Source organism: Suncus etruscus, chromosome 10 (assembly GCF_024139225.1).
Source record: "Suncus etruscus isolate mSunEtr1 chromosome 10, mSunEtr1.pri.cur, whole genome shotgun sequence".
Classification (NCBI taxonomy): domain Eukaryota; kingdom Metazoa; phylum Chordata; class Mammalia; order Eulipotyphla; family Soricidae; genus Suncus; species Suncus etruscus.
This window is the reverse complement of record NC_064857.1, coordinates 32,140,863-32,160,811: the sequence shown is the minus strand read 5'-3', so window position 1 is coordinate 32,160,811 and position 19,949 is coordinate 32,140,863.

The following is a 19,949-nucleotide window of genomic DNA, read 5'->3' as shown; positions in this document are numbered from 1 at the left end:
GTGAGAGCTTGTCAAGGCTTCTTTGAAAATTCTGCATTTACTCTGCACACCTTCAAACATACTCATGTCTCATGGCCTTATCTGACATTGTCCCATTCTTATAGGAAATGTTAGACTCATCACTTATATGACATGGCCAGCTATTTCTAGGTCTAGGATAGAGCTCAGCAAGGTACAACTACAACATATGCTGATAGTTGCTGTTGAAACTCTAGAGGATTAAAGACTTTTTCAAAATTCAATCTAGGTAATCTCTTTTCTAGGATGAATTTAATGAATAGATTTCTGGGTGTTCTTGTTTCAGGAAAGAAATAACACATTTCAAATCTTTCAATCTAGAAACAACATTTTATTTATTGTACAGATAACATGATTGATCTTTGAATGTGTCAATGTGCTTATTACATGTTCATGGCTTATCCCACGAGAAATCTAAATGAAAATTTAAAAAAAATCTCATTTTTCACCAACTATAATTACTTTAATTACAGGATAATTATATAAATAATGCATTTGAAGGTAGGTTTCAGTTTTCTTTGTTTTCTAAATATTATCATCTTTCAGTGTTTTCAGATGTGTAAACAGGAAACATTTAAGTTTAGATGAAGAGCAGGTGAACTGCCTATGATACAAGTAGAGACAATCAAAAGATGATTAGGCTATTGAAAACTGCCTAACTAGGTGCTAATTTTTAAGTGAGCAGGTGTACTTAGTCATTATAACTTTAAAATGAAAATATATTTGAATTACGCCACCCCTAATATTAAAATAACATTAGAGGTCTATTATTGACTAAATCCAGAAAAGGCAAAAAAAAAAAAAAAAGATGGCACTTGAACAATAAAGCAGCCAGTCACTTGAGATGAGGAGTCATTAAAGAAAAACCTGTAAACTTCGAAAGAAATGTGGGAGCAGTTTCACAACACTTCATTGACTTTTTAAAAATACAACCCAAACACCATTAACATGTTAAGAAGATTAATATTTTGGTTATTGTTAAAGCGTGATTAAGTTTGAACAGAAATTGAACAAAATAAGAAAGATGTTATAATTACCAATGGCAAAAATCAATTGCTGTTTTTCTTTTTGACCCCTCTCTTGATTCAGTTGTTTTTCTTGTTCCCACTGAAATGGATCAATGCACTCTTGGCTGCACACACAGACAACACAAAGACTTGATTTTAAGTCAAAGGGAGATAGTAAACTTGTGACTAAAGCATGAACATTAAATTTCAAGGTGGTGTGACATACATAATGCTTATTCACGTATGGCTGCACCTGAAATTGAAAGCCCACTTTTCATCAAATGTTAGTGTAACTAAATTACATTTACTTACATAGCATTTGGAAAGGGAATATTTTAGATTCAGTAAATACTAAGGAAGAATGTAAACTAGAAAGTTTCAAAGTATCCAGGTGACTTTCAGAATAGTTGTCAGTTTAATGAATTTACCTTCAAAATTGTGTCCTGGATTATATTTCAGAAAACTGAAACAGTTCTGGAAAAAAGAATGCATGTTGTAGCTCAAATAGGCAATGGGGGAATCTAAAAGAACTTCATGTAAACTCTTTGAATAGATTTGTAGTCAAATGTAAACAGCTTTTTGCTGTCCACTGAGTGATCTTCTAATGCTGCCAATGCACTCATCCTTTAATTTCTTCTATTTGTCCTCCATGATTGGTTAGGCGATTTTGTCCCCAATGTAAAATTACACCTATGTTCTATAATATATGTCTCATAATAGGTTTGCTCTGTTGTAGCTTTATTAATGGCTTGAATTTTTTTTAATAATAACAAATCCAACTTTATGAAACCTTTTGGTATCCTACATTTTGTCTTGTTAGGAAAGGAGTAAAGCTAATTGTACTACTGTATCTACTTTATATTGGTATACTGCATATGCTCAAAAGTATTAGCTGAAAATATTCCAAAAGCCCAAATGAATTGTGTTTACAAGACTTTAGTTTACCTATAACTGCCGAAGAGAAATTCATGTACAATTAATGTTATCACTATAAGCTACCATTTGAAATAAACTCACAGAGCAGACTCAGAAGCTGAAAACAAGGGAATAATATATCTGATGTATCTGATAATCATATGATAATAATAAAGATGATAATAATGATCACACATGGCTGAAAGAATCTGTATCCCAGTAAAGGTTGGTTTTCTCAATAGAGCAAAGAAAATCATTACAGATAAATTCATCCGGTATTGATATTGTTATTGATTCAGTGGTATCAACTATATAATATATATGGACATAAATCATATATTATATTTATTCAAGTATCACATCATCTCATGTGCTATATGTACATGTACAAAACCCAAAGTGATTAATAGAAATTGACATAATAGCAGTCCTGACCTTAGTCAATGCTTTTATATTTTCAATTTAACTGGACCAAGCTAAGTTATAGAATTTTAATTAAATGGTGTTTTTTTTTAAGAGAAAGAATGAGTAATTAGGCTTGTAAATCAAATGATATTTTATCTAGAATAATTTAAAACTCTCAATTATAACCACTTTCACTCTTTTAGGGTTTTGTTTTGTGATTTTTTTCATTTTATGTTTGTGATTGTTGCTTGATTTGTTACTTGTCTCTCCACTCTCCTTTTCTTTTGTGTTATATTTTTGGTGGGTGGGTCACACCCGGCAGCGCTCAGGGGCTACTGCTGGCTCTACACTCAGAAATCACCCCCAGCAGCCTCGGGGGACCTTATGGGATGTCGAACCACCATCCTTTTGCATGCAAGATAAATAAATGCCTTACTGCTGTGCTATCTCTCTGGCCCCTCCTTCTTTTCTTTTAACTGGTTCAATGCATGTTATGTTCAGTGGATATCAATTCTTAGATCTAAAGTTCAAATGATATTCATCACATTAGAATTTTCTTCAAAGTAATCAGAAACTTACTTAATTGATTTATGTACACAGATACATTCCTGATATTGTCTGACCACAGAAAGGAAAGATGATATGAAATGTAACAATTTAATGATTATTCATTAAAACACATATATGATAAGGTATTAAGATGATCCCTAATTGAAAATGGATAAAATGTAAGCCTGGAGTTTGAATAATCTCACAAGAGCGTGAGTTTAAGTATTAAATTTTGAACTAAAATAAAACAAGTATAAGACATTATCTACTGTGCTCTACAAGCCAATTCAGTAAAATTGTTAAGGTGGTAATTAAAAGATCTGAAATGGCAAAATATGCACCTTCTATTACAAATTTTGGAAAGTTCATCAGTAAATTGATCAAATCTCTGGAAAAGTAAACATAGATCACCTTGCCTTCTTTTGTATATAAAATGAATTTATTTTTTTATGTTTTTTTCCTTCTTTTATTCAACTTTGATTCAGGGCAGAAAAGAATATTTTTGACAAAAATCACTTTGATTACATTCCACACTTCCCTTTGAAATCAGAAATTGTTTCTCTTTATTGAAGCACTAATAAGAGTTTAAATTTTCTGATTGTCAATGTAATAATCCTGTGTGATTTACTACCTTCATGGTGTACCTTTCTTTTTTATTTTATGTGTTACTGTATATGTACCCACAATCATATGGTATATCAAATGGCATCAAAAGAACTGTGAGAGGAAAATAATACTTTGTGTGTAACATCCTGTCCCTCTTAAGCTTGTCTTAGTTTTGACCCTGAGATATTCAGAATGAGGGATTTGTCTAAAAAATATGCAACCTTTATTTATTACAAACAGGTTCCAAATCCTAAAGAGAGGAAAATCTGTAAACCGATGGAAAAGAGGCCAAAGTCATTTTTGGTGATACTTTACCTGGCTATACAAACCTGATAACTCAAGAGCTTGATGCAGTAATTTAGTGCTTCTTATCCCATTGGTACCCTGGGGTAAGCATGGCTATATATAGCAGCGCTGGCCTGGGGGTTTGTGGGACAGAGGTTCAAATACTGGGTTTAGTGAATAATCAGCAGGCATTTAAATTATGTTCCTGGACCCAAGTTTAAAAATTGTAGTGGATATCTGGGATATTTTTAGAAGAAAGTTACACTGTGCTCAGAATAAAATTCTCTCCAACTAACTTTCCAAGCCTTCCTTTTCTGGCAGAAGTCAGAGGCAATCCTTGCAGTGTCTTAGAGCATAACCCGCTGCTGCAAAGTACATTTCTCAAATCTTCCCTCAAGTAAACTTCTTTCAAGTAAAGTTGGAGACAGAGTAGGCAGTCACAGAAGGAATTCTACACATCATAAAAAAAAGCATTAGTATTGTCACTAAAGTAAATGTACCAATACATACATGGTAAGAAATCTCTTTATTTAAGTATTTTTTGGTCACTTTCTATTGTTATTGTGTTTTTTTTTTTGAGGAAATACACATGTTTGTGATTCTTTTCAGAAGTGGTAAACTTGATGTAGTAACACAAAAGCAATGAGAGGGATCTCTCTTGGAGATGTGAGTCTGTACTGTAAATAGTATATAATAATAATTACTACATGTCATATATATCAGTATTTAATATACATTAATATAATATATTAATAGATATTCACATATAATAATAACAGTTGCATACGTGGAAGATAGGTGCTCAATCACTGAAACACATATCCAGCTCTTTAGGAAAATTCCTCCACCTCTTCACCTGGACAGTGATTAAAAGCAAGGGCTCCCGGGTCGTGTGCTGTTTGGGGCCTGCAACACTGTTCAGGGCCTATGGTAGAAGAGATTATCCAGCCAACCTGGAATTTCTGGGGGCCTTCAGGGCCATATCTGGCAATGCTCAGAGTCTCAGTCTAGGGATACACCTGGAGATACCGAAGGGACAATATTGTGCAAGGAATGAAATTAGGAACTGATGCATGGTAGGCATGTGGCTTAAGCTCTAAACTATTTCTCTGCCCCAGAAAAACTCTTTTACTCATTTATTAATGAAATTATATTTTCCTACCTCGCTGTTTAACCACCAGTAATGAACAATAATTGAATTATTGTTTATACGTTTCAAGTGAAGACATTCATTTGAATTTATATTCACTGACTCAAGTGAAAGTAGATTGACTCTACATTCAAATTAATGTACAGTTTTTTTTTTGTTGGGATTTTTTTTGTTCCTGTTTATTTGTTTGTTTTGGGCCACATGAGGTGATGCTCAGGGGATACTACTGGCTATGTGCTCAGAAATAGCTCCTGGCTTGGAGAACCATATGGGATGTCGGGGGATCAAACTGCTGTTGGTCCTAGGCTAGCGCATGGTGCAAGGTAGATGCCTTACAGCTTATGTCACTGCTCTGACCCCAATGTACAATTCTTATTTGTTAAATAATTTCTGGGGTAGGAGTGATAGCCTAGCAGGTAGGGCATTTGCTTTGCACATGGTGGAGGGACCAACCCAGGGTCAATTCTCAGCATCTCATTTAATCTCCTGAGCCTGCAATGAATGATTTCTGATTGTAGAGCCAGGAGTAACCCCTAAGTGCCACCAGTTGTGGCCCAACCCACCCAAAAAGAAACTAAGAAATAATTTATTCCTGATTATCTTTCTATCACCACTAGAATGAAAAGAAGTCTAATGTGATTATATGACTATAATTTTTTGCCTTTTCATTGAAAACAGTCTAGGAAAGAAATTTATAAAATAGCTTTTAAGATGAGAACCTGAAATTTTCTTAGAAGCCAGCGACCTTGAAGTAACCAAATACTCTGTAAACCTCATTTTCTTAAAGTTAATTCTCAGTTATCAAGAGGCAAAAATACTGGTCAACACAAGATATAAATGTTTCATGTGCACCGTCATTTTTTTCTGTTTGGTTTCACAGTGCCATGGTGCTTACATATATTAACACTGATAAGAAATATTATGTAAGCTGAAAACTCAGTAACTGAAAAAAATAACTTAAAATTTGCTTTCTTCCAATCATCTGATTTGACAAGTTCACAAGTAGGCTCCAATTTTCATACCATGGAGAAAATATATTCTGATCACATTGCTTGAGAGGAAAAAGAAAGCTTTTTTTCTGGGGCCGGAGAGATAGCACAGCAGGAGGGTGTTTGCCTTGAACACAGCCAACCTGGGACATATCCAGGTTCAGTATCTCATATGGTCCCCCAAGTCTGCCAAGAGCTATTTCTGAGCTTAGAGCCAGGAGTATCTCCTGAGTACTGCTGGATATGCCACCCACACACACACACTAAAAAAAGCTTTTCTGTCAATAAAATCATGTGACAATATAGCTGATTTCATTTTTTTATCTTGCTCAACTATCAAGTTATGATTTTTATCTTTCCCTAAAAAATAATAGCTTTGACAACATCTTTTAATAATTAAAATATCCAAGTTCAAGTATTCTTGTTACAGTTTCAGATTATGTTAGCAGTTCACGGTTTTATAGGTGCCTATATTTATATTGTTTATTATTTGTATTATTAATGTATTTAAAAAATCTTTCTATTGCTTTAACCATCTTTGCATTTCCTTCTCTTCTACCTTAGTTCTAAGTTTGCTATCCAAAACAGTAGTCACTTGTTTGTTAACGGTGACACTCATATGAGGGTACCTAAAATGAGGAAATGAGGCTTCTTAGAAGAATGATGTGTTGTCAGTGTGAAATGCACAGGAGAATTTAAATATTTTAAAATATTACAAATTATAACACCAATAAGTACTCAACCCTTAATAGTTATGGTAGTTTTGTTCTATAAAGTCTCTAGGAATACTAATTTAGTGAATACCAGATCACTGCTTCCAGGAGGGATATCGTACTAGTCTCCTACAGTCCTTTGGTGACAGCTGTTTCATCTAAGGATGAATAAATTACCTTGTATTATGTGTACCTCTGTTTAAAGATATGCTACTTGCATAAATAATGTTGATTCATTAACAATAAACTTATAGTTAAGGATCTATAGCTCAGGCCTGAAACAAAGCTTACTTAACCAAATTTTTTTTCATCTAAGATTCATGTATGAACATTAGCTAAACTTCAATATGATGCTTGCGGTAATTTTAACGAGTGAAACCTAAGCCCCATTATGTGTCAATGAATATATAAAGAAAAACACATTGTGTAAAAAAGATATGTTTTTATAGTGCAAGAGTAATAACAGGAAGACACTGGGAACTGAGTTATTTAACCTCAGTTGAGAATATGCATGTATCTTTTATTACTCTACAAATATATGGATAACTGCTAAAGCATTACAGCTATGTATTGGGTGGGAACTTTTACACGAAAATGAAGATTATATTTTATATTGACTGCATGACAAAATGATAGTATTTTGGTTACTATCATTTAGGATAAGCAAAGTCATGGTAAATTGTTCATTTTATTTTTATTTTACTTAATGTGACTATAAAGATTATATAGAGAGGCTGGCGAGGTGGCGCTTGAGGTAAGGTGTCTGCCTTGCAAGCGCTAGCCAAGGAAGGAACACGGTTCGATCCCCCGGCGTCCCATATGGTCCCCCCAAGCCAGGAGCAATTTCTGAGCGCTTATACTTAACTCCTTAGCCAGGAGTAACCCCTGAGCATCAAACGGGTGTGGCCTAAAAACCAAAAAAAAAAAAAAGATTATATATAGCTCACATTGGCTATCAATGTAGAAATGTATACATATTGTATTATAATTTGGGAGTCTTATAAAACTAGTTGGTCATCATAGGTTTCCTCTCTCATGATGGTGATTTTATTGACTTATTTATTGCCAGTAACTCCTCTAAGATCTTGGGAAAGTTTTCTTCCTTACAGACTTATGAGGACTTTCCTTCCCTACTCCTCCCTCCAAGAATCTTAAATCTCAACCACCAAGGTTACCTGAAGTGTCAGCAGAGATTAAGATGGAAGCCTCAGGCTTGTCCTAGATTCTTCAAACTGTTCAACCGTCTTCCAAACGTCATTTCCTTGTAAGGATTTCAACAAATATCATTGCATTAGTAAATTTCCAGTATGGAAAACAAGTATATATAAAATACTTAATGGTTAAGCACCAAGCTGTCAATGTTGAGCAATAGTTTTATTAAAATTCTATTTACTATATGCCAAGTATTCTATTAGACTTAGGAAATGAAAGGTTTATGATGTGTGAATTGAAATCAAACACCTAGAGATTAATGAGAATAAGGAGAGAGGATGAACAAGTTGAAGGAGTCAGATAATTATAAAATAATTTTATAATGTTAATTTAATAAAAATACCAATTTGTTACATAATATAAAAAGCAAGAGTGTTAAGAGATAATAACATGTGAGATGTACTTTGGGATGTATTTTACAAAAGTTGTGAATTAACCTGTAAAAAATACATTGCCTTTGGTAGGCAGAGAAATAATCCTGGATATGAAAATACTCTTGGATAAAACAGTGATCAAAGGCCCTGAGGAGTGAACAGAAAGGAACACTTAAAAAAATAAATAATTTGGGGCCGGCGGTGGCGCTGGAGGTAAGGTTCCTGCCTTGCCTGCGCTAGCCTAGGACGGACCGCGGTTCGATCCCCCGGCGTCCCATATGGTCCCCCAAGAAGCCAGGAGCAACTTCTGAGCGCATAGCCAGGAGTAACCCCTGAGCGTCACAGGGTGTGGCCCAAAAACCAAAAAAAAAAAAAAATTTAACAACTTACAAGTAAATCAGTAAAATATAAATTTAGACTAAGTATTTTTGAAGCTTTAAATTAAATTAAATTAATATGCCCTAATTCTCAAAATAAAGACCCGTTTAGGTATGATTACTAAATAATATAGCTATGAAAGGATTGTTCTGAATTTCCCAGGTGGACCTTCACTAAATGACAGAGTCCTTAGATAGGGCACACATACAAAATTTCTCTTTTGGAAATTGTATTCTATAAACATGGAGGCAGAAATTGGAATGGGAGGGGCTGGAGCAGTGGTGCTAGCCATAAGGCATCTGCCTTGCATGCACTAGCCTAAGATGGACCACAGATCTCCCGGCGTCTCATATGGCCAGATGGTCTCCCAAACCAGCAGTGATTTCTGAGCTCATACCCAGGAGTAACCCCTGAGCATTATCAGGTGTGGCCCAAAAACAATAAAAAAAAGAAAGGAAGGAAGGAAGGAAGGAAGGAAGGAAGGAAGGAAGGAAGGAAGGAAGGAAGGAAGGAAGGAAGGAAGGAAGGAAGGAAGGAAGGAAGGAAGGAAGGAAGGAAGGAAGGGAGGAAAGGAGGGAGGAAGGGAGGAAGGGAGGGAGGAAGGGAGGAAGGGAGGAAGGGAGGAAGGGAGGGAGGGAGGGAGGAAGGGAGGAAGGGAGGAAGAAAGGGAGGGAGGGAGGGAAGGAAGGGAGGGAGGGAGGGAGGAAGGAAGGGAGGAAGGGAGGAAGGGAGGGAGGAAGGGAGGAAGGGAGGGAGGGAGGGAGGGAGGGAGGAAGGGAGGGAGGGAGGGAGGAAGGGAGGGAGGGAAGGAGGGAGGAAGAAGAGAAAGAAAGAAAGAAAGAAAGAAAGAAAGAAAGAAAGAAAGAAAGAAAGAAAGAAAGAAAGAAAGAAAGAAAGAAAGAAAGAAAGAAAGAAAGAAAGAAAGAAAGAAAGAAAGAAAGAAAGAAAGAGAGAGAGAAAGAAAGAAAGGAAGAAAGAAGAAAGAAGAAAGAAAGAAAAAGAAAGAAGAGAAAGAAAGAAAAAAAGAAGAAAGAGAAAAAAGAAAAGAAGAAAGAAAGAGAGAGAGAAAGAAAGAAAGAAAGAAAGAAAGAAAGAAAGAGAAAGAAAGAAAGAAAGAAAGAGAAAGAAGAAGGAGAAAAAAGAAAGAAAGAAAGAAAGAAGAAAAGAAAGAAGAAAGAAAGAATGAAGAGAAAGAAAGAAAAAAGAAAAGAAGAAAGAGAAAAAAGAAAAGAAGAAAGAAAGAGAAAGAGAGAGAGAAAGAAAGAAAGAAAAAGAAAGAAAGAAAGAAAGAAAGAAGAAAGAAAAAAAGAAAGAAAAAGAAAGAAAGAGAAATTCGAATGGGATATCCATCTACAAGTCAGAAAATATATGCGATATCAAAAGCTAGAAGAAACAAGAAAGGATATTGATACCTGAATTTTAAACTCTGTTGTCTGAAACACAGGGTATAAATTTCTGCTGTTTTAATCACCAGTTGTGTTAATTAGCAGCATAACCCCAGGAAATGAGTATTGCAGAATTTATATTAGTTTTTTTAAGCAGTAGCTCTAAGGATATCTCTAAAGAAAATGGAAAATGAATCTGATAGTCTGCCAGAACATTTTTATTTAAGGAATTCAAACAAGAAATTATGGAATTTTTTTTATACTGGCATAGACTTGAAGTTTGTGGTTGGCATATTTTCAGATGCTAGATGCATAGAAGTTACAGTGTCATGAGGGGTGAAAAATGTTGAAGGTTAAAAATAAGTTTTATTTTCTTTAGATCTAGCTAAATTTTTCAGGGAAACTAATTTAAGTAATAATATTCACTCGGAGAGTGATTCAGGAAGATAAGTCCCAAGGTATATTTAGTCTGAAAGTACTTGGATGTTAATCAAACATAGGTGGTAGCTAAATATTGGTGAGAAAGAAAATTTTTCCAGGAAATATAGAGGAATGGAAACAAAGTATAGACAAACCACTTATACTATGTAAATAAAATTGAAAGGAAATTATTGAGAGGAAATAAGATCAGATAAGAAATAACCTAGAAAAATCCAAAACTGTGATGTTGAGTACTACACAGTAATCAAGTACAAATTGAGAGTGACTGGATTTAAACATTAGATGTATTGTATAAATATTTTCCATGATATTCTGCATATGGGATGGGGCTGTTTGGGATAGATTATAAAGGACATGCAAAGAATTTATAAGATTGTTCTTTAAATAGCTTAAGCATGAATAGAAATATAAAATATTTGTGTCATGTTTTGGAGCTATTCATATTTATAGTAGTAGAATGTAATTTAGGTGAATTCAATAATTAGGAAATTATAAAACTAAAAAAATAGGAGATAAAATAAATGGTAAAGAAAATATGGTAAGTGAAAAAGGGTGGTGGATTTAAAATTAGAAATGAAATCATGTACAAAAGAGAACATCTTTTTTTTATTTCCTATGAAATGAAAAAATTGTACATCTGATTGCAGATTACATATATTCATTATTAGAAGAAGAAAATAGAACTCTCACTCAGGGAAGCAATATAGCAGGGTGACAACAACTCTGGGTAATTTGGTAAAGATTTAGAATTATTTCAAAGGAAACAATATCAACAAGATCAATATACATATATATCTTTATATATGTACATATATATTTTCCTTTGTAGAGTTCCAACCATCAAGATTTATCTCTGCCCCCCCCCTTTTTTTTTTAACAAAATAGAATATGTCTACAAATTTCTCATCATATTTAGGTTTAAAAATTTTACTTTTTAGGGCCCGGAGAGATAGCACAGCGGCGTTTGCCTTGCAAGCAGCTGATCCAGGACCAAAGGTGGTTGGTTCGAATCCCGGTGTCCCATATGGTCCCCCGTGCCTGCCAGGAGCACTTTCTGAGCAGACAGCCAGGAGTAACCCCTGAGCACCGCCGGGTGTGACCCAAAAACCAAAAAAAAAAAAAATTTTACTTTTTAATTTGTCCAAAAATATTTTTAAAGATATTAATCCTGTACCTCATAATGTTAAAATTGAGGGTAATTTTAGAATTCTGAGTTGTTTTAGTATGATCTTTCATGGTGTATTCACCCTTCTCGGTTTAAAGAATAGTTACTGCCTGTGTTAGTATTTAGTGTTTGTGTAGTTGTTCACAACATCTACCATAATTGCCGGCGTATAAGACGACCCCTCTAATTTTGCAGTTAAAACCTAGGTTTAGGCCTATATTTGCTGTATCAGACAGAATGTTCCTGTGCTGCAACTGTATCTTCCACAGTGAGCCAATCACAACAAGAAAAGGTTCAAAGGTTATACTGTAATAGACTTCCTCTCTGACTCTGGCCAATCTGAGCAGGCTTTTTACAGTGTAGATTCAGTTCCAGAACATTGTCTAATTTGCATGCATCAAAAGCCTGCTTGGATTGGCTGAGTTAGAGAGGCGGTCCGAGCAGACTTGCAGTAATTGGTGCAGGATCGAGTTGGAAAATTCGTTTGTGGCAATATCCAGACGATTTGATTTTCGTTTAGCGGCATATTGAAACATTATTCGGGATATAAGACGACCCCGATTTTTGGTTGACTTTTTTTTTGTTTCAAAAGTTGTCCTATACGCCGGAAAATATGGTATTTCACTCTCAAAAGATTCTGTCTTGGATGGTAATTATAATAATGTAAGAGACTGATTTTCAGAAGAAAAGAAGTTTAAATAGAAAAAAAGAGAGGATTTTATTTTATTTTTTTTATCAAACCAAGAGACTTATAGTCAAAGGCAATGAGGTTCTGAGCTTCCCTCATATTTATTATCCTCTCAATAAGAAGATAAAATTCAGTTTAACTAATGGCACAGTTTATTTCAGAATGATGGTCATTTTTTTGTAATGGAACTCTGGGCTACAACTTCATGGTCATTTAAATTTATTCTAGCAATTGCATGAAAACTAAAATAGAAACACAAAGTAAAAAGAAATTAAAAACTCTTTTACTATCTCTCTCCATGCCTGCATTGCTTACTCCTGCTTAACCAATTCTACTTCATGCCCTCTATATAGATTCTTTATAGATTCTACATATATAATCTTTTTCTCCAACCTTGGAATAGAGAACATTGCTGATTCTACCAACAAGATCAATAAATATATATTTTTTTAAAAAATTATTATTTTGCTTTAGGACTATGGCTGAGATGAATGACAATTTATTGATCCAGATAATCTATGAAGTGTATGTAACTCTATAGAGATGTGTGTACATATATGACTCTGTATATGTTCTTATATACATATATATGAAACCCATAGGAATTAGGTGATAGCGTGCATTTTTATAAGAAGGAGAAAGTATCATCAAATTTCAACATAAATGTGACCCAATTTGTTAGTAGTGGGCCAAAATTTGAGACAGTCATACATTGTCCTATGTACCCTTCCAGAAGACAAAGACCTCTTCTATAAGACAACATCTGTTTATATAGCTGACCATATTAAATTCACAAATTTCTATTCCCCCCCCACTATAAATCTGATCGAAACCAATTTTTCTACAATTAAAAGGAATAAGAAAAATTTAAAGGTTTTAGGGAACTCATCTATGATTAATTAGAGATGTGATATATAAAATGGTCTCCATACTCGTATAAAATATATCTACACTTGAACACATACATTAGTTTTTCACTGTCATTTGCAACCTAGAAAACTGTAACAGCATAGTGAAACATAATTTCAAAGCAATTGATATAATAAATATGAACAAAGAATGTGCTCTGATTCTCGTGTAGTGGTAGTTTGTTTTGCTCTGCTGTGAATGGTTTATGTTATAGAAACTCTAATGTATACGTTGTATTTCTTCTACTGCCACCCTGTCTGTTTTTACACCACATCTCTGGCTCCAAAGTGCACTAGAATTAACAACACTAAGTAGCTCAAAATAAAAAGTCACTCTTAATAATGAAATTGCTCAAATTTACCCAAATCAAAAGTGAAAAATGGTACTTGTGACAAACTTAAATTAGGAATGTTTAAGCTTTATTGCCAAACCTAATTTGGGAATATCATGAATTCACAATAAGTGTTGTAGTATCTACCAAATTTCTTCATTTTTAGCTGTAGGTACGCAGAAAGAGTCCATTACCCATAGTGTTAATGTTGAGAGCTATGGCAATGACACCACAATAATGCCCATCATTGTGATGTATAATATAGATGTTATGGCACATAATAGAAATCATTCTTTGGGGATAATGCTTTTTCTGTTGCCTACATGCTGACACCAAGTTGATATAAATGTGCTTTAATGTGTTTCCTTTTAAAGGGATAGTGTAGACTCACCCTCTAGTATGTGTTTTGTGTGAAGGTTGGTGAGTAGCTAGCTTTCAGTTGCTGCTTTGTATATTCCCTTTAGTACGCCTAATAGCTCTAATTATAAACTGCAGTTTTCTATTCCTTCCTTGCTGTTCTTTGTCACTGCACTACTCAAAGACATTTTAAACAGTGGAAACTGTTTATAGTTCATTAAACACTTTAAGCTGTTGTTCTAAAGTTTTATGCTCTTTTTTTTTTGTATTTTCCAAGTCATTTCACTGTACTATATGAAACTATGCAATGCAATTCAATAACGAATATCAGATATAACATTGTATAATCAGCTAGGCCAACAGTGAATCAGACTGTGGCTATTTTATATTGTGTTTGATATGCCATTTGACATTAAGTGTTTAGATGTTTTTAAGTGATCCTCTCTATTTAGTCTTCAAATAGTAAATTTGCTTCTCAAAAAATACTTGCCAAAGGGAGCTTAACTCACATGATGATAGGAGATGGCATAGAAAATATGACTATTGGAAAGATTAATATTTTTGTATAAGATCACAGTTGAGGCAATGGGGTAATTAACTCTAATAAGTGACCCACTAGGAAAGTTTTCCAGTTTGAAGCAAGATTAGGCATTCAGATTGTCATGAAGCATGTAGGAGATATCATATAAGAAGGAGGCTATGTCTTTGATTTTTCTCAGACTATTCACACCATGCCTGTCATTTCTCAATGTTCTCTGGGAACAGATCCTGAAACTAACAATGTTGAAAAACTACATAATCAGATAAATTTAGAACTGCTTCTCCAAAGAATTACATAAACATTTGTTAAAAGTGAAAACAAGAAGTTTGGGTTTTATTCTTTGCAGCTCTAGACAAAATTTGTTTCCTACATATTATTTTATCAAGTATGGACTCACGTTATAATTTTGAGCATGAATAAAACACATGGTTCTGTATCATGCACAAGACATCTCACCAAGAATTAGATTTAAAATAAGAGAGCTAAAAAGGAGCTAAAAGATAGAGCTAAAACGAGATAAAAAATAGACTGTAAGTTTCAAATGAAATTTTCTGTTGCTATTTGAGTAAGCTGATCCCACCCGATGTCTGGTTTTACAATTGTATAAAACATGACTCCATTTATTTCTCTTTCCCTGTTATACAAAAATTTTCTTTCTGAATTATTTGTCACATTTCTCCTCACTATTAGTAAGATAACTACAGATCAAATTATCAAAATGAGTTTATGCTAGACATGATGTACAGACAAACAACATAGCAGCTTTCATTAAACAAACTGATATACTACTACTACTAATAATAATAAAAAACCTCTGATACAATATACTAATATTTAGTACATATAACTGTAGGCAAATAATAAATTGTGAATATTGTTTTTCTTCATTAATTCATCTTTTTTTTTTTTTTTTTGGTTTTTGGGCCACACCCGTTTGACGCTCAGGGGTTACTCCTGGCTATGCGCTCAGAAATCGCCCCTGGCTTGGTGGGGACCATATGGGACACCGGGGGATCGAACCGCAAGGCAGACACCTTACCTCTAGCGCCACCTTCCCGGCCCCATTAATTCATCTTAATATGAACTTAGTTACACAATGTTCTCTGACACTAAATATCTGTTATCCACATTGATAGGAAGATATACAAAAGTGAAAAATTGTTTACATGAAAGTAATCATTTATTGTAATTTTTGAATTTTCAAATTTTGAAATTATGGACTTCATCTGTTCCTTTCATTTTTGTATTAAAATCTTAAGAAATTGTCTCACTCTGTTTTTATATTGAAGAACTTATACTGAATGAAGCAATTACACGAGATCAAACAAGGAGATTTTTCAATATGAAGATATTTTGAAAACTAAGAAATGTTCCTTTTATTTTTGTATAAAAATCTTAAGAAATTGTCTCATTCTCTCTGTTTTTATATTGGAGAAATTCTACTGAATGAAGCAATTACAAGAGATCAAACAGGAAATTTTTCAATATGAAGATATTTTGAAAACTAAGAAATTCTATACAAATGTTTGCTGTTATGGTTCTTCATACTTGTAAACATTCTTTATTGTATTAGAAAGTTTAAATATATGCATATCTTCAAAGATATAGAAATGAAATAATGCAAATGAACAACTCAGAAGAGCTGTTTTGGGAATCAGATAAAAATGGTTGATAAAACGGTCTGACAGGATACATTAAATTAAGAAAGTTGGCTCTTTGATAATTTTGAGAACGTTGGATATTTTAATTATATTAACTATATTTAGTTTCTAATGCTTATTTCATAAGCATGCATATATATGATGCAATTTAATTAGTAAAAAGAAATTTCACTTGGAAGCATGTTTCTGTATGTTATTAGTATTTTATGGTAGATAAGGTTGATAATTTGAAATTTTTTGCCTCTTAAGATTCTTAGAAAGTGGGGTCAGAGTGATAGCACAGCCTTAGGGCGTTTGCCTTCCAAGTAGTTGACCCAGGTTTGATCTCCGGCATCCCATATGGTCCTCTGAAACTGCAAGGAGTGGTTTCTTAGCTCAGAGCCAGGATAAGCCCTGAGAACCGTTGGGTGTGCCCCCCAAACGAAACAAAACAAACAAAAAAGATTCTAGGAAAAAAAAGTACTGGTAGTTGCACTTTAATTTTCTCTTCTCTAATGAAATTATAGTTTGAGTGTTTTTTAATCATGAAGACAGTATTTATCTTTGACTCACTAAGATGCTTGGATTTCAATATAATAATAAAAAAAACTAACATCGACATAAACATTTCAAAATAGTTTTACTAAACCAACAACATGTTATGCTAGAAAAATAATACAGTGGGTAAGGTTTTTGCCTTACATGTAGCTGACCAGGTTTTGTCTGAGCTCCCACATAATCCTTATCAGGATGTGTGGGTATCCCCTCCCTCAATTTCCTGTTTATCCCACCTGAATTATCAGAACAGCCCACACCTGGAATGGGAGGGTGAAGAAGTCTGCCTGGGGAGAGAGAAAAGAGATGAGAAAGAGAGAGAGCTAGAGAGAGGTGGAGGCTGAGGTTATTAAACAGGAGCTGCCAGGGGGCTGGAACTCAGCAAGGAAGCATGTAAGAGTAGCAGAAAAGGAGACAGGAGAGGCAGAGAAGCAGGTTAGAAGAAGCTGCCTGAAATAACCTGAGTATAGAAGCCATGTGAGGAAATGCACATGGCGGATAGGGCCATGAAATAAAGCTAGCTGACTTCTATGAGACATAAAGTGACTGAAATTATTTCACTGCTTCTACTCTTTTCCAGATCCGTTGGTGGAAGGGGTAAAGGAGTCTTGCCTATAAAGGCCTCACAAAAGCACTAGGACTTTAGACTTGATATTTTATATTAAAACAGCGGGGTGATACCTGAGTACAGAGTCAGGCTTAAGCTCTGAGTCCAAACAACATTATATTTGATACACACATTTATATATAACACTACAAGTTATAACAGAATAGATAACAGCCAGTTAGTCTTTTTACCCTCTTTACAAAGGTGGACAGTAATAACAGAAAAATATTATTAGTAATATATTTTATAACAAAATATATTTCATTTATACATTTTATAAATGAAAGTGAAATCAGATAACAATACAAAACTGTGAGGATATTTCTTCAAAGTTATTCACAAAGGCATCAGTATTTTAAATTTTAGAGCTTTTAATCTGGAGCCATAGTAGAGCTTGCCTTACTATCAATTAACCTGGGTTTAATAACAGTTCCCAGCCCCATAAAGTCCCCTAGCTGAGTGCAGAGCCAAGAGTAAATCCCAAGAAAACTCAGGTGTGTCCCAAAATAAAAATGACAAAAAAAATAAAATAAAATATTTAAAACTTTTGGGGTTTTGGGTCACACCCAGCAGCGCTTAGGGCTCACTCCTGGCTCTAAGCTGAGAAATCACTCCTGGCAGGCTCGGGGGACCATATAGGATGTCGGATTCAAACCACCATCCTTCTGCATGCAAGGCAAACTCCCTACCTCCATGCTATCTCTCCAGCTCAAAATATTTAAAACTTTTAAAGCAGTATATATTGTAAAATATCACTTACAAATACTAAGTAAAATTTGCAAGAAAGTAACTCAAAGTTGGAACAATAATTATCTTTTTTATGACTCAAAGAAACCTTTATTTCCTCTTTCTTCTATTTGTTTACTAGATATAATTAAAGGATGAATTAAAGTTGATGGCATTTTTTTACAATAAAACAGCCTTATACAAGAAAAAAATCAACATACATGCATAATTATATATACTAGGATAAAAATTATCACATAAAGAAATCATAAGGTAGGAAAATGGCTCAGAAACCTCAGTAGCTAAATAGTCAAAGACCACAAAAAGGCTATCTCTTTTGAAGACAAATAGCTAGGGATAACATACGGAAATAAATATTCATCATTAATCAACAAAATGCAAATTAAATCTAAGTGACTCTTAATAGATTTATTTAGTTAAAATGTGATCAGATTCAGTACTTTTGAGGGCACAGTAAAACTAAAATCCTCATGCATTTCTAGCTGCACTGATACATTCAGTGTCTCTTCGTATAAATTTCAAACTGGAAACAAGCATTATTTTGCAAATCACATCACACCAATTTTTGTTTGTATACTCTAGGCATATGGTTTACTCTCTCCTGAGCAATAAAATGAGCATAATAATAATAATTCCTACTTCCTGATATGTACTTGTGGAAAGAATTGATGCTCTATTATTTATAAATATTTTATAATAGTAAATATTTAATAAAGGTTAACTGTTTATTTCACTGCCTATATTTGTGCATACATATAAAATATATTGTATATCTTAATAAAGTATATAAACGCATAAACCTGAATTTCAATAGAATGCAGATAAGATATATTCAGTAGAATTAAATTCAAGGAGGACCTTTTCAACTGCAAAGGTTCATGAAGGCTCATGCAGTGCAAGGAATTCACAGGGGGTAGTGAGGATTCTGAAACTCCCAGTATTGAGACATTATTACCCCGATCCTGAAAATGATGCATGGGAAGAATTCTTGCAAAACAAAATAGTAATATGTATAAAGGATATGAGAAAAAAGTAGCCTTTGCTGAAGAGACCATCAGTTTGAGGCAACCTTTTCAGAAGTTAGTGGAGAATGTAACCTCACTTCGGCACAAACTGTGCAGAATCCCCTTTGAGATAAGAGACCTACTCATATTAAACAGTGCTTACAAATTCCCACAGGATTTTTCTATTATTTTTCTGTATTCTAGGAAAGCAAATACATTCCTTTATTTTCCTTACAAGAATACCTCTAATTGTCTCATTCAATCTGAGGGCCAAAATGATTGGAAATACAATCTCTGTGAATTGTCATCTAAGAATCCAAATAGAATCTCCTTTTCAGGGTAGTCTTACAGTGGAGAATGTTGCTTATTAGCCATCACTAACCTGAGACCAATACACACGGAAAAGGTGGATGAGGATGGTGCATTTAACATTAGGGCCAAATGTGATACTATCCAAGCCTATGTAACAGAAATGACTGTTAAATAAACTGGCCTATGATTTCATCAGAAAAAAAGGAATAATCCATATTTGATGAATGGTTACTGAGAATGATTTGGGACATTGGTGATGGGACTGTTGCACTGGTGAAGGTGGGTGTTCTTTACATGACCAAAACCCAACTACAATCATATTTGTAATCATGGTGTTTAAATAAAGAAATTGAAAAAAATGATTAGTTTCTACCAGATTGAATTATATTTTTGAAAGAAGCAAATTTTGCTTGAGAAGTACAAACGAAAACAAATAATGGAAAAGGTTTTTTTTTTTTTTGGTTTTTGGTCCACACTCGATGATGCTCAAGGGTTATTTCTGGCTATGAGCTCAGAAATCGCTCCTGGCTTGGGGGACCATATGGGACCCCAGGGATCGAACTGAACCCTAGGTCGGCCACATGCATGGCAAATGACCTACCTGCAGTGCTATCACTTTGGCCTCAAGCCTATAATAATAGAAAAAAACTTAAAGCGATTAGAATT